Source organism: Crocuta crocuta, unplaced genomic scaffold (assembly GCF_008692635.1).
Source record: "Crocuta crocuta isolate KB4526 unplaced genomic scaffold, BGI_CrCroc_1.0 scaffold457, whole genome shotgun sequence".
NCBI classification, from domain to species: domain Eukaryota; kingdom Metazoa; phylum Chordata; class Mammalia; order Carnivora; family Hyaenidae; genus Crocuta; species Crocuta crocuta.
Genome location: NW_027531318.1, coordinates 5,130,222 through 5,144,178, shown reverse-complemented (window position 1 = coordinate 5,144,178; position 13,957 = coordinate 5,130,222). Strand labels below are relative to the sequence as shown.

At 36.1% G+C, this 13,957-nt stretch overlaps 1 protein-coding gene across 1 annotated transcript in view; it reads right to left on the bottom strand.

The window, feature by feature from the left end:
- ZNF438 (zinc finger protein 438) overlaps positions 1-13,957 on the bottom strand; it is a 180,394-nt gene that overhangs the window by 132,473 nt on the left and 33,964 nt on the right. The window contains exon 2 of the mRNA XM_077771775.1: positions 8,861-8,920. The gene's annotated coding sequence lies outside the window, so the exon portion shown is untranslated. The remainder of the gene's footprint in view (positions 1-8,860; positions 8,921-13,957) is intronic.

Sequence of the window (13,957 nt, the reverse complement as noted above, 5' to 3'; positions counted from 1 at the left end):
TTTATCACTGATTTTCAGCAATTTTCCTATGATGTGCATTGGGGTGTGTGCGTGCATCTTATCTGGGGTCTTTTTAATTTTTTGGATCTGTGGGTTTAGAGTTTACCTCAAATTGGGGAAAGTTCCAACCATTATTTATTTAAATTTTTTTTTCTCTCTTGCCCTCCCCCTAAATCTGAGAATCCAATTATACTTATGTTAGACTCATGGTATCTATTTTATAGGGCCCCAAGTTGCTGTTCATCTTTTTCAATCTTTTTTCTATCATTTTGGTTGAATTCTCACTGTTTTCAAGTTCACTGACCTCTTCTCCCAAAAACTCTTAATCTGCACTTAATCACACCTCATTACTGCATTTTTAAGTCTCTGGATGTTCTGATTTTTTTCTTTTCTATATTTTATATTCCGTCCCTCACAATGCTTATGAATGCGGACCATATTTACAAAAGCTGCTTTAATGTACTTGCCTGCTAATTGCACCATCTCTGTCATTTCGGGGTCTATTTCTATTGTCTCCTCGTTATGAAAATTTTCTCTTGCTTTTTTGTTTATTAAGTAATTCTTGATTGGATGCAATTTACTATTAATTTTATGTTGCTGAGTGCTAGATTTTGCTGTATTAATTTATAGAGTGTTAAACTTCTGCCGGACAGTTAAGTTACCTGATTCTTCTGAGGGTTAGTTGTAAGCTCTTTTAGGATTTGTGTAGAGAAACCTTTATTCTAGGGTTCATTCTTATGAAGACCTGGTAAGTTTTCATTTCTTATAAGCTGTCTTTGCCAGCTTCTAGGGATTTCAAATTGCATGCACAGTTTGGTGCTCAGCCAGATCCTCAAGAACACCCCTATGCAGGTTTCAGGAGCTTTCTGTGCCCAACACACTCCTCTCCAGGAGAATGAAATTTTATTTTATTTTTTTTTTTTTTTTCAGGAGAATGAAATTTTAAATGAAATTTTAAATCAGACTTTCCTCTCCTGCCTCCTTACTACTTCCTTTCACAGTGAAAGATATTTCACTTCTAGATTCTGGTTATGGAACTGTCAAGACTGAAAGAAAAACTGACCTCCCTTTAAAAACCTGCTTAGCATACCTTACCAAAAAAAAGAGGAGGTGATGTAAAAGGTGCTTATTTTATTTATACACACACACATGTGTGTATATACATATATATATACACACACACATACACATATACATACTAGGACTTTAATACAAAAAAAGCACAGATTCTGCTTCTTAAGAAGCTTATGCTGAATAGGTAATAATATTGATAAATATTAAAAAGTAGGATTATCTATATCCAAACCATAATTATGCATTAAAAAGTATTTATTTCATTACCTTTGCTCTTAAAAATATTAGCCCTTTACTATTAGTGTTGGTAAATGCCTGAACTGAAGCCCTCACTAAACCATTAAATAGCTTATATATTTTTGAGGGGAAAAATGCACAGATGTTTTTGGGGAGTTTGAAGACAGTTATGCGGGCAGCAGGAAGTAAATGTTTCCTCCAAGGCTAGGCTGCCATAAGCCAAGTTTATATCTTTTTTAATTCAAATGGAAATCATAATACAAATATCATTTTTAATTTTCTTTTAATTACATTATAAGCATAACTAAGAGTCACTGGATAGTCTTTTAAAACATGATTCTTACCCAGGGATGAGACCAGGGAAAGATGAGTGAGGCACCTAAGGTTCCCCCTTCACTTCACCTTTGGTCCCAGATCTGTTCTTAACAAGCACATAATATGAGAGTTCTGAAATTCCTTGCTACTCAGAGTGGGGTGCATGGTTCGGCATCAGCATTACCTCAGAATTTGTTAGAAATGTGGAATCTTGGGCCCCACCACAGATTTAATCAAAACCTCATTTTAATAAGATATCCAGGTGATTCATATATACATTAAAATTTGAAAAGCAGGAGCCTAGTTTATCCATTTCTTCTATTATTGAACTTCCATGCTATTTTCAATTATTTTGCTTTAATTATTTTTCTATAGCATCATATAGAACTCTCCAGTGCATATGTCTTTGTGTTCTTGAGTAATTATCTTATTAAAAGGAACTGAGGTGCCTGAGTGGCTCAGTTGGTTAAGTGTCTGACTTTGGCTCAGGTCATGATCTCATGGTTCATGAGTTCGAGCCTCATGTTGAGCTCTGTGCTGACAGCTGAGTCAGGAGCCTGCTTCGGATTCTGTGTCTTCCTTTCTCCCTGCCCCTCCCCTGCTCACACTCTGTCTTTCTCTTTCCCAAAAATAAACATTTATTAGAAGGAACACATTAAAGTGGGAATTCTAGGGGTGGTGCCTGGATGGCTCAGTTGCTTAAGTGGCTGACTCTCGATTTCAGTTCAGATCATGACCTTGAGGTTCGTGGGTTTGAGCCCCACATCAGGCTCTGTGCTCATAGCACAGTGCCTGCCTTCAGATCCTCTGTTCCCACCCCGCTTTCTCTCTTCTCCCTCCCTGACTCATGATACACACTCTCTCAAAAATAAATGCGAAAAAAAAATTTTTTTAAGTGGGAATTCTAAGTCATTATGTGTTCTTTCAAATTTGAAACTTCTAACCTGTTGTGGTCTGAGAAACCAGTTAACCAGACTTCTTGGAATTAGCAGTCAGAGAACAGAGAATTAACAGATCAGTTTAACAAGTGGTTATACACTTGAACTTGAATCCCAGCTCTGACAAAACCAGCTGTGTCAACTATAGGTGATGATGTAACCTGTTCAAGCCAGCTTCCTCATCTGTTAAATGGGGACTATAATAGTATATACCTCACAGGATTGGTATGAGGATTAAGTTAGTTAAAACAGATAAAGCACTTAGAACATAGTGTTATTTATGGGTTTGCAATTAAGAGGAAAATTAGCAGATAGAGAGGCTCTAAGTGCACCTGATATACCATTTCAGGGTCTGAATTTTCAAACATCAGCTGTACGTAGCTTAAAAAACCCTTTTTCCTCTCAACCCTGACTCTTGGACCTGTTCTAGGTAGATGAGTTTGACAGAGAAAAGTGTAGTACATTTAAGAAATGCTTCTTCCCTTTCCTTATTACATCATTATTGGTTTTAAAGGGAATGTGGATACATTAGTCTTCTGCTAAGGCCAGATGCAAAACTTAATCTTGACTGCCTAGATGCAGGAGGTCAAGAACCATGGCACATATGCAATGGTCACACTACCTTTAAAATCAAGTAGGTAGTATCGTCTATCTCTCCTCCAAGGAGAATCCCTGGCTCAAGTCAAGACAGGAATCTCAATACAGTATGTTTTGAATCAGAGCAGTAGTTTTGTCTGGGTAAAGTCAACATAGTAACGAGGAAGAAGTCACATCTAAAGGACAGAGATAGGTATAATGGGAAAGGAGGCAACAAAGTCAGAAACCCAGAGAAGACAAAGAAACAAAATGCGATTCAAGGTGGAAACATGTGAAGGAGTTCAGGCCTTCCTGGTCAGAACAGGGTACTCATCACAGCACTGACATCATACTGGTTTGCCAAGCACATGCTGGGTGGGGCAGGCCCTGGTGTGCCGGGAGCGTGGTCATGCTGGAGGAAACTGTTAGATGGGCCATCCTAGTATTTAGGTCCCCGCTACCAGACGCAATCAAATATGAAGTACGTTAGTATCCAGAGCCCCTGAAAATTATTTCTTATGTCGTTAATTCCAAGTTCCAAGTTTCAGGGGTTATAAAGAAACTGGAATTTGTGTGAATAGCATTATTCAGGTCTAACTAAAAGCACTTATAACAAAGTTCTCTATTACTTAAGTCATATTTTTGCCTTTCTAAGAAAAGATAAGGGGATGGCTATTTCACAATCAATGAAACATTCAAACACAATCACTAATTCTCAAAGTGCTTCTGATGTAAGGGAAAGGATAAGGTGACTTTTCCATTTCTAGCAAACTCTGATCAAAGGCTATTAAAAACAAGCAAACAAACAAACAAAAACTATTTCCAAGTATCATGCTCTTTACTTCGGCAACTCAGTGAACTTTTGTTTAATAAGTAAAATCTATCAAGGAATTTGTATATGTGTGTACTACTTACTTTAGACCAAAAACTAATAAAAAAATAAATTTTAAACTTAAAAAAATGGAAGCAAAAAAAAATGCCTCAAAGTAATTTCCTTTGATGGAGACCTGGCCAATCTGAGTGGAATCAACCCTGACAGTAGCTCCTCTATTTCTTAAATATTGGAAACTTCATCTATAAGTGTTTACCCTTTATTGGTAAAAGCTTCGAATACAAATACAGACCGAAGAATCTGAGAAAGACTCTGAGAGTAAGCGCTCTGAAAAAAAAAAAAAAGGTTCTAAAAACATATAATCTCATAGTTGGGAAGATCTATAGAAGTCAATTCTCACCTCCTCCACTCCAGCGCATTTTCCCTGCACGACTTGTAGAGTCTCAATCTGATCAGCCTGGACTTGTACACTGCCAGTGTTGGAGAACTCCCTGCCCAATGAAGCAGCCCAGTTTCCAAGCAGGTGTAATTGTTGCCAACTTATTCACTGTAGCGCTCGTTACACTAATCAGAAATCTCTCTGTAACTTCTCCCACTGCTTCTAGCCAGGTCTTTCTGTAGCTCTAACTCTCTAGGTCCTCTTCCACTTGAAAGCGATCCCAACTACAGAAACTTAGAATAATAAAGCTCCAAAACTTCTAGTGTAACCTCACTTACTACATACACTTTAATTTTGTTTTCTCTAAACCTACCTCTACTGGTATTGGGCTAGAGGCTGAACTGGTTGAAATAAGGGTATAGGGCAGAGAGTCACAAGGATTTAGCAGAGTCCAGTGAACTTGGAGGATTTAAGGAATTGCAAAAAGGCAATTGGTTAGAGTAAAGGGAGCAAGGCAGGGAATGGAAGGAGATACAGTCAGCTGGCAGGACACACAGGACCTGATAGAACATGGTGAGATTTGGGGTTTTATCCTGAGTGTGATGGGTAATTACCCGAGGGTTCTTAACAGGGAAAAGATGGGGACTGTTTAACATTTTTTAAAACCACTTATAGGGTGTCTGGCTGGCTCAGTTGGTTAAGCGCCCAACTTCAGGTCACGGCAGGATCTGACAGTTTGTGGGTTTGAGCCCAATGTCAGGCTCTATGCTGATGGCTCACAGCCCGGAGCCTGCTTCTGATTCTGCGTCTCCCTGTCTCTCTGCCCCTCCCCTGCTTGTGCTCTGTCTCTGTCTCAAAAATAAACATTGAAAAGAAAACCCCACCTTTGCTCCAAATGGAGAACTGACCAGAGAGGTACAAGGAGGTGATAAGGAAGACTAGTTAGAAAACTGTTGCTATCACCCAGGTAACCTGGGATGATGACATGTTGTATTATATTAGGGTAGCAGTAGGGCGATGGTGGCAATGCAGGGGTATTTGGGATATATGTAGAAGAAAGAACATATAAGCCTTATGGATGGGCTGGGAGTGGGTTAAGAAGAAGAGAGAAAACTCAAGATGGCTTCTAGTTTTTGGCCTGAGCAACTGTGTGGACCATTTACTGAGATAAAGAAGAAGGAGGCAGAAACAGGTTTGGAGAGGAGAATTCAAGAGTTCTACTTCAGACATGTTAGGTTGGAAATGTTTATTAGACTTTCAAATAGATGTTAAATAGGCAGGCACAGAAATGAGCCTAGAGCTCACAGCAGAGATCAAGGTAAAAAAGAATAAAGCTGGGAGAACAGAAAGCATTTAAAACAAGGGGTCACATGAGACTGCACAGAGAAGAAATGTAGAAGGCAGCCGAAGACTAAGCCCTGAAGAATGCCAACTTTTGGAGACCATAAAGAAGATAACAAAGGAGACTTTGCAATTTTGTGTGTTTTTTATGCTTTCAAGTGTAAGAGAGACTGGAGATTTAGAATTACGGAAAGACAGGGGCACCTGGGTGGCTTAGTCGGTTAAGCGTCCGACTTTCGCTTAGGTCATGATCTCACGGTTCGTGGGTTCGGGCCCCGCGTCGGGCTCTGTGCTGACTGCCAGCTCAGAGCCTGGAGCCTGTTTCGGTCTGTGACTCCCTCTCTCTCTGACCCTCCCCTGCTCATGCTGTCTCTCTCTCTCTCTCCTAGAAATAAATAAAAACATTTAAAAAAAAAAAAAAAAGAATTACGGAAAGACATAGCTAAAACTGATGGGGAGAAGTTATAGAGAGATTTCTGCACAGTGTAATGAGCACAATGATGAATACGTTAAGTGACTCTTCCTCTTCCTCGAAAAGCAGTTGGAATTACAGTTAACCCTTGAATAACATGGGTTTAAACTGTGTGGGTCCACTTACATATGGATTTTTTTCGATATGGCATCATACTATAAATGTATTTTCCTTACAATTTTCTTAATAACATTCTCTTTTCTACAGCTTACTTTATTGTAAGAATATAGTATATCACACATGTAACACACAAAATATGTGTATGTGTTAATCAACTCCTTAATGGCTGGCAAGTCTTCCTGTCAACAAGAGGCTATTAGTTAAGTTTTGGGGGAGTCAAAAGTTGTGTGTGGATTTTTGATTTGGGGGTGGGAAAAGACCCCTAAAGCCCGCATGGTTCAAGGGTTAACTGTATTTTATGTCCACAGAGTCCATAGCTAGCCATCATTATCTTCAAAAACCACCTTTCAAAGTCACGTGCCTACTCTATTTCTGAGTCCCGACCTATTAACTGAATCTGGATAGCCGCATTTCAACATGTCAGCTGCTCAATTACCCCATCTCTGGCCTCTGGCATGTGTCCTAGCTTCTGGATCCAAATTTTCACCCAACTAACAACTTCTAGTTGCCCAGCACTGACTAGGAGGCACGTTGAGATCATGTTCCCCAGAGCTGCCAGAAGTTCTTGGCTTATGATCAATGAAGCACACAATGAGTGAGTGTTCAGCAGTTAATCAGGTGACAGAGAACAACTGACATGTCAGAGAACTGTAGAATGAGCCAGATCAAGGCTGGAACAGGGAATGGGAGGGAGACTGTGCTCCAAGCTAGTCACCCCATGGGAATCTGCCCTAGGTCACCCAATGTGAAGTACTCTGAAGTTACCATGTATCCAGGGACTGGAAGCTGATAACATTATGAACCAAACAGGAGGTACTTCACACCATTGATACCTGTTCTTTCTGCACCAAACCCTCAGGGTCAGCCTGGGGACATTGTTACTTCCCCCCACATCTAGAAAGGGAATTCCAAACTATTTTTGTGTTTGGGAAGATTAAATGGAAATAAAGTGCATCGTACATAGAAGTGCTCAATACATAATAGCTACTCTCATTTATACTTTAGATGACCACAAAACAACAGTGAGGCAGCTGAATGGTAAAGTAGGTCTCTAAAAATAATAGTTTTAATGCTCTTTTTTAGCACAGAAGAATAATAAAAGGTTTTTTTGTTCGCTTTTTATGCATGAACTATCATATGACCAATGGAATTTAAACTTGTCCTGAAAAAGCTCTCTTCCCAGCCAAGATTTAGCAAAATTATGTTACACAAAAAACAAGTAAAGATGTCATTCTATTAACACAAGATTGATAACACCAATTCTAAATAAACACCATCAAGCAAAACAGAAATCTCCAAGCCTAATAATTATTCTTCAATAGTCACTCAGGCCTGGGCTTGTTGTTTTAAATGTCTACAATCTTTAAAGATAATATATTTCTATTTCCCTTTATTAAATTTAAGTGTAACTAAAATCATTAAAGTTGGCAACAGAAGCAGGAAACCATTTATAAGACCAGCACGGCTATTTTACTTTTATTAATGAAAAGTTATGTAATAGTTTCAGCAAACTACAGAATTCCATTCTTGTAGTCTTTTAATATTTATAGAAATTTAAAAGAGTTATACTGTTAGAGTTCATTTTTGAAACTGAGAATTTCTATTATCTGACAGCAATCAATTACTTTAGCTCAATTACAGAAATGGCTATTTAAGAGTTCTGTTCTTTATTCATACTCCTTAACAATAGGTCAACTGTGTCTAGTACTTGACCCAGAAGCTCACATAGGTGCAACTGAACAAGACAACACTTGTGAGGGTCTCAACTCCAAACTGAGTCCCATCACTGGTCTTTTTGCCTCCAACAGTACATTAAAGAAAAGAGAAGAAAAAACCAGTGCACTGGGAACCATTTACAGGCCCTGCTTATGTTAATACACAGTGCTATACTGAAGTACCAAAGACCACAGAAGCACCTTAAAAGAATCAAAGAGCAAGTGTGTAATCAGGTATAAGGAGGTCACAAACACCATGCCAATATCCAAGAACTGAAATCCCACATCTCCTATGAACTGAAAAGTGAAACCTGTAGTCACATATTTCCTTGCATCTCTATTCATAGAATCTGGATTTTTTAAAAGGTAACTAATAATTTTCATTTCTCAAACTATTACAGACAAAAGTTACTTCTAAACTCTAATTTTCAAAAAAATAAACCTTGACTTTTTTCTGCTTTAAATGAGTTTTTACTTTGGAATCATTTTAGATTTGCAGGAAAGTTACAAAGATACAACAGAGTTCCTGTAGTCCTCTGACTCAATTTCCCCTAAAGTTGACATCTTACATAACCACAGTTTTGTCAAGACTAAGGAATTAATGTTGATATATTGCTATTAATTAAGCTACAGCCTTTATGTGGATTTCACTTGTTTTTTCATTAATACCTTTTTTCAGTTCTAAGATCTAATCCAGGTACCACATCGCATTTACTGATTTTTTTTTTAATACTTCAAGGTTTTTTATAGTACTTTTAGGTGCTCCGCAGAGAAAAAAGGTAAGTCACTTTTTCAGGAACCTATGAGATCAAATTATTTAAAGTTTCAGAAATATCTCTTCAAAAGATGCTTGTCACTTACCTATCTCCCAAGGCTCCAGTAAAGAGTCATAAAACATACAGTAAATCCTTTTAATTAATCCTGTAATAGAATATAAAGTATTATTATAATCATATTCAAATAATCCATTTTTATCAAATATATGTAGAAACTGCCTTCCTTTCATTCTCAAATTTTATTTTTAATTACTGTATACTTTTATTAAGATAACAAAAGAACTAATTTAAGGGAGAATATAATTCACTAAATTACACATCTTTAGTTTAAAAATGAAAGCATGCAAAATTTAATAAAAGTTTTAAGGCAAATAGAAAATGTTCTAAAAAAAAAGAAGAAAGAAATGCCAAATGAATAAAATTGACTAGGAAGAATGCTTCACATTCTTTTCCATATACATAATACCATAGAAGTTACTAAATAGTCACAAACAAGTGAGTCATATTGAGGGCACAGCCTTTTGATGGGAAAATGGTAATCCAGAGGTTAGAGTTAGGAGATTTCTGAAAAAATGCATGTCTGGTAAAGTATCCATGTGTGTCAGTTTGCCTGAGATGGTCCCAATTTATGCCTGTTGTTCACAGTGTCCCACTCAATGTATTATTTATCTTAGATTTTCTTAGTGCTTTTTTTATTTTTTAATGGTAGCAGTATAATAAGCCCAGGTTTTCACTTTTAGGTTCTGCCATTATCTTGTCAAGCAGTATGAGACGCATTGCAGAGAACCCAGTTGCCAAAATTAAAATGAGGTTAAATCTGAAAGACTTTGAGCATTAAGGCATCTCTTGATGGGCTATNGAAACAACTAACTCCTTCAGACTTGAGTGGAGGTGTAAGAAATATTTAATTCTGCTGCCCTTGCTTATAACTAGTTCGAAGATCATATTAAGAAAAGTAGATGAAAATGTTTTCCATACTACTCTATAAAGCATGAGTTTTCATTTAGATCAAATGAATGTTCTTTAAACTTCTCTCTCTCAATTCTAATTACAATTTATCTTCTTTACACAAAGTTAAGTGACAGCTGTTATTTTGATGGCTCTATTAACAGAAGAAATTCACACTTAAATGATGCCAGCTTTCTATCAGCATCAGGAGATACATCAAATAGAAAACTCAGTTAATTCCCCTTTCTTTTCTTAACTGACTTAGAGAGTAATTCAACAAACCAATATGTATATAAATGTATTGTTGGACTAATAACATACAGAAATTTTATTTATTTGCAATAACAGCATAAAGGAAGCAAGTGAGAAGAAAGCTGTATTAGAGTAAGGACATAATACCAGATGGGATTTCTCAAATCCACAGAAATATGAGAATGAAAAATAGAGAGACTGATATAGCTAACTCTATAAATACATATTTGTCCTCCTTTCTTCTCTCAGCTTTTTAAAAAGACATAATATAAAGTAAAAATATAACAATATATTGTAGGACTTCTGTAATAAATAGACATAAGATGTAAAATTATAGTAGCAAAAAGTACGGAGAGAGAAAAATGGAGCTATACAGGAGAAAAATTATTTTACTGAGTATAAGTAAAAGTGAGAAGTAGATTCTTCTAAGTTAAAAAGTATATTGTAAAACCTCGAACAAATACTAAGAGAATAACTTAAGATGTATAATTTAAAAATGATGATCAAAATACCACACTGGAAGATATTCATTTATTTCAAAAGAATTCACTTAATTGAAAAGAATTCAAGAGAACAAAGGCATGAGACCTATAGAAAACAAAAAGCAAAATAGCAGATGTAAATCCAACCATACCAATAATATTAATTATGAACAGATTAAACAACCCAGTCAAAAAGCAGATTATCAGATTGTATTTTTAAACATACAATGTCAGTTGACCCTTGAACAACATAGTTTGAACTGTACAAGTCCACTTAACATGTGGATTTTTTTCAATAAATAACACTACAGTATTGTAAAAATTTTCCTTATGCTCTTCTTAACAACATCTTCTTTTCTCTAGCTTACTTTATTGGAACATATAACATACCAAATAACATACAATATATACAAAATATGTCTGCTCTGTAACTGGTTAAGGCTTTTGGTCAATAGTAGGTTAAGTTCTGGGGAGACCAAAGTTTTATATGTTGGATGCCTGGGTGGCTCAGTCAGTTACAAGTCCTACTCTTTTTTTTTTTTTTAATGTTTTATTTATTTTTGAGAGAGAGATAGAGACAGCGTGAGCAGGGGAGGGTCAGAGAGAGAGGGAGATGCAGACTCTGAAACAGGCTCCAGGCTCTGAGCTGTCAGCACAGAGCCCGACGCAGGGCTCGAACCCATGAACATGAAATCATGACCTGAGCCAAAGTCAGACGTTCAACCAACTGAGCCACCCAGGCACCCCTACATGTCCAACTCTTGATTTCAGCTCAGATCATGGTCTCATGATCAAGTCCCGCATCAGGCTCTGCACTGACAGTGTAGAGTCTGCTTGGGTTTCTCTCTCTCCCGCTCTCTCTCCCTCACAATAAATAATAAAATAAACTTAGAACAAAGTTTTATGTGAATTTTCAACTGTGTAGGAGGTCAGCATTGCAACCTCCATGTTGTCCAAGGGTAAATTGTATATTTAATATACTGTCTACAGGAGACTTATTTTATGTTCAATGATATAAATAGGTTGAAAGTAAATGGAAGAAAAAAGACATACTATGCAAAGAAGAACCATGAGAATCAGAAAAAAAAAAAAACACTTTAAAATAACAATGAAAAAACTGAAGGAATAAACAATTCAAAAACGAAATGGGAAGATGTCATAATCCCCTTTCAAAATTAGATAGAACAACCAATAAGAAAATACACAAGGAAATAAAAGATTTGAAAAAAGCTACAGGTCAACTAGACCTAATAGACATCTATACAATACTCCACCCAAAAACACAAAACACAAGCTTCTCAAGTGCACATGAAACATTCTCTAAGGTAGACTATATTCAAGGCCATGGACAAGACTCAATAATTTAAAGTGATTTAAATCATGCAGACTGTTCCATGACCACAATAGGATGAAATTAATAATCAGTAACAGAAGGAAATTCTAGAAGTTCACATATATATGGAAATAAAACAATGCACTGCTAAATAACCAATAAGTCAAAGAAATCATAAGGGAATTCGAAAATTCCCTGACATGAATGAAAACAAAAACACAACATGCCAAAACTTATGGGATAGAGCTAAAGAAAGCAGTGCTTAAAGTAAAATTTATAGTTGTAAATGCTTATGTTAAAAAAGATCTCGGGGCGCCTGGGTGGCTTAGTCGGTTAAGCGTCCGACTTTCGCTTAGGTCATGATCTCGCGGTTCCTGGGTTCGAGCCCCGCGTCGGGGTCTGTGCTGACTGCCAGCTCAGAGCCTGGAGCCTGTTTCAGTCTGTGACTCCCTCTCTCTCTGACCCTCCCCTGCTCACACTGTCTCTCTCTCTCTCCTAGAAATAAATAAAACATTAAAAAAAATTTAAAAAAAAAGATCTCAAATGAATAACCAAAACTTCCATCTTAAGAACTGAGAAAAGAGGAGCACACATAAAAGCAAGCAGAAATAAGGGAATAATAAAGATTGAAGTGCAAAAAAAATGAAATAAAGAATAAAAAAGCAAAAAAGAAAATCAATGCAAACAAAAGTTGGTTCTTTGAAAAGATCAACAAAATTGAAAAATCTTTAGCTAGAGTAACCAAGAAAAGATAAAGGTACACACAAATTACCAGAATCAGGAATGAACAAAAGAACATTACTATTAGCCTTCCAGAAATAAAAGTTATTATAAAGGAATACTATGAACAACTATACATCAACCAATTGAGTACTCACATGAAAAGAACAAATTCTTAAAAAACATAAAACTACTACAATTGATGGAAGAAAACATTCAAATTCTGAATAGGTCCATAACAAATAAAGAGATTGAGTTAGTAATTAAAACACTTCCAACAAGTATATGTACAGACCCAGAAGGCTTCACTGGTAATTCTACCAAACGTTTAAATGAGAATACCAATCTTTAAAGAAGTCTTCCAAAATAAACAAACCAAACATATACATAAGGAGAGAACACATCTACAAGGCCAGTACTACTTTCATACCAAAAGTAGACAAAGATATTAAAAGCCATAGACCAACAATCTTTATGGATATAGATGCAAAACCCTCAACAAAATAGTAGCAAAGCAAATCCAGCAACGTAAAAAGTATTAAAACCACAACCAAGTAAGATTTACCCTAGGAATGCTCAATACATGTCCACACACATACACACACACACACACACACACACACACACAAAAGGTGGCTCAATACAAATCCACACACACACAAAAATAATTATTATATTAACTAAATTAACTAACACCATATTACAAAACTTTTTTAAAACTACATGATCATATCAATAAATACAGAAAAAGCATTTGCCAAAATCCAACACTGTCTTATAAAAAGTGTTCAACAAACTAGGAATAGAAAGGAACTTCCTCAACCAGACAAAAGACGTCTACAAAAACTCACAGCCAACATCACACTTAATAAAATGAAAGACTGAATGTGTCCCTCCTAAAGTTAGAAAAAAGAGAAGTGTGTCCTATTTCTTACCATTTCTACCTAACATTTCACTGCAAGTTCTAACCAATACAATTAGGCAAGAAAACAAACAAACAAAAAGCATCAAGACTGGAAAGGAGTTACGTATAACTATCTCTATTCACAGATGACATAATTTTGTATACAGAAAATTCTAAGGAATCTACTTTAAAAAAGAATTTTAGAATAACTATGCTCAATAAGGTTGCAGAATATAAGAGTATACAAAAAATTCTTTTTTTTCTATACAACCACAATAACCAATCCAAAATTGAAATGTTAAAATTAAGAAAGCCATTCCTTTTACAATCACATTGACAAGATTAAAATACTTCAGAATGTATTTAACAAAAATAGTGTAAGACTTGCACACTGGCAACTACAAATTACTGTTAAAAGAAATTAAAGACAAGTTAAATGGAAAAACATGCCATGCTGATGGATTATTAAAACTTAATATTGTTAGGATGTCAATACTCCCCATGTTGGTCTACATATTCAGCACAATTTCTATTACAATCCAT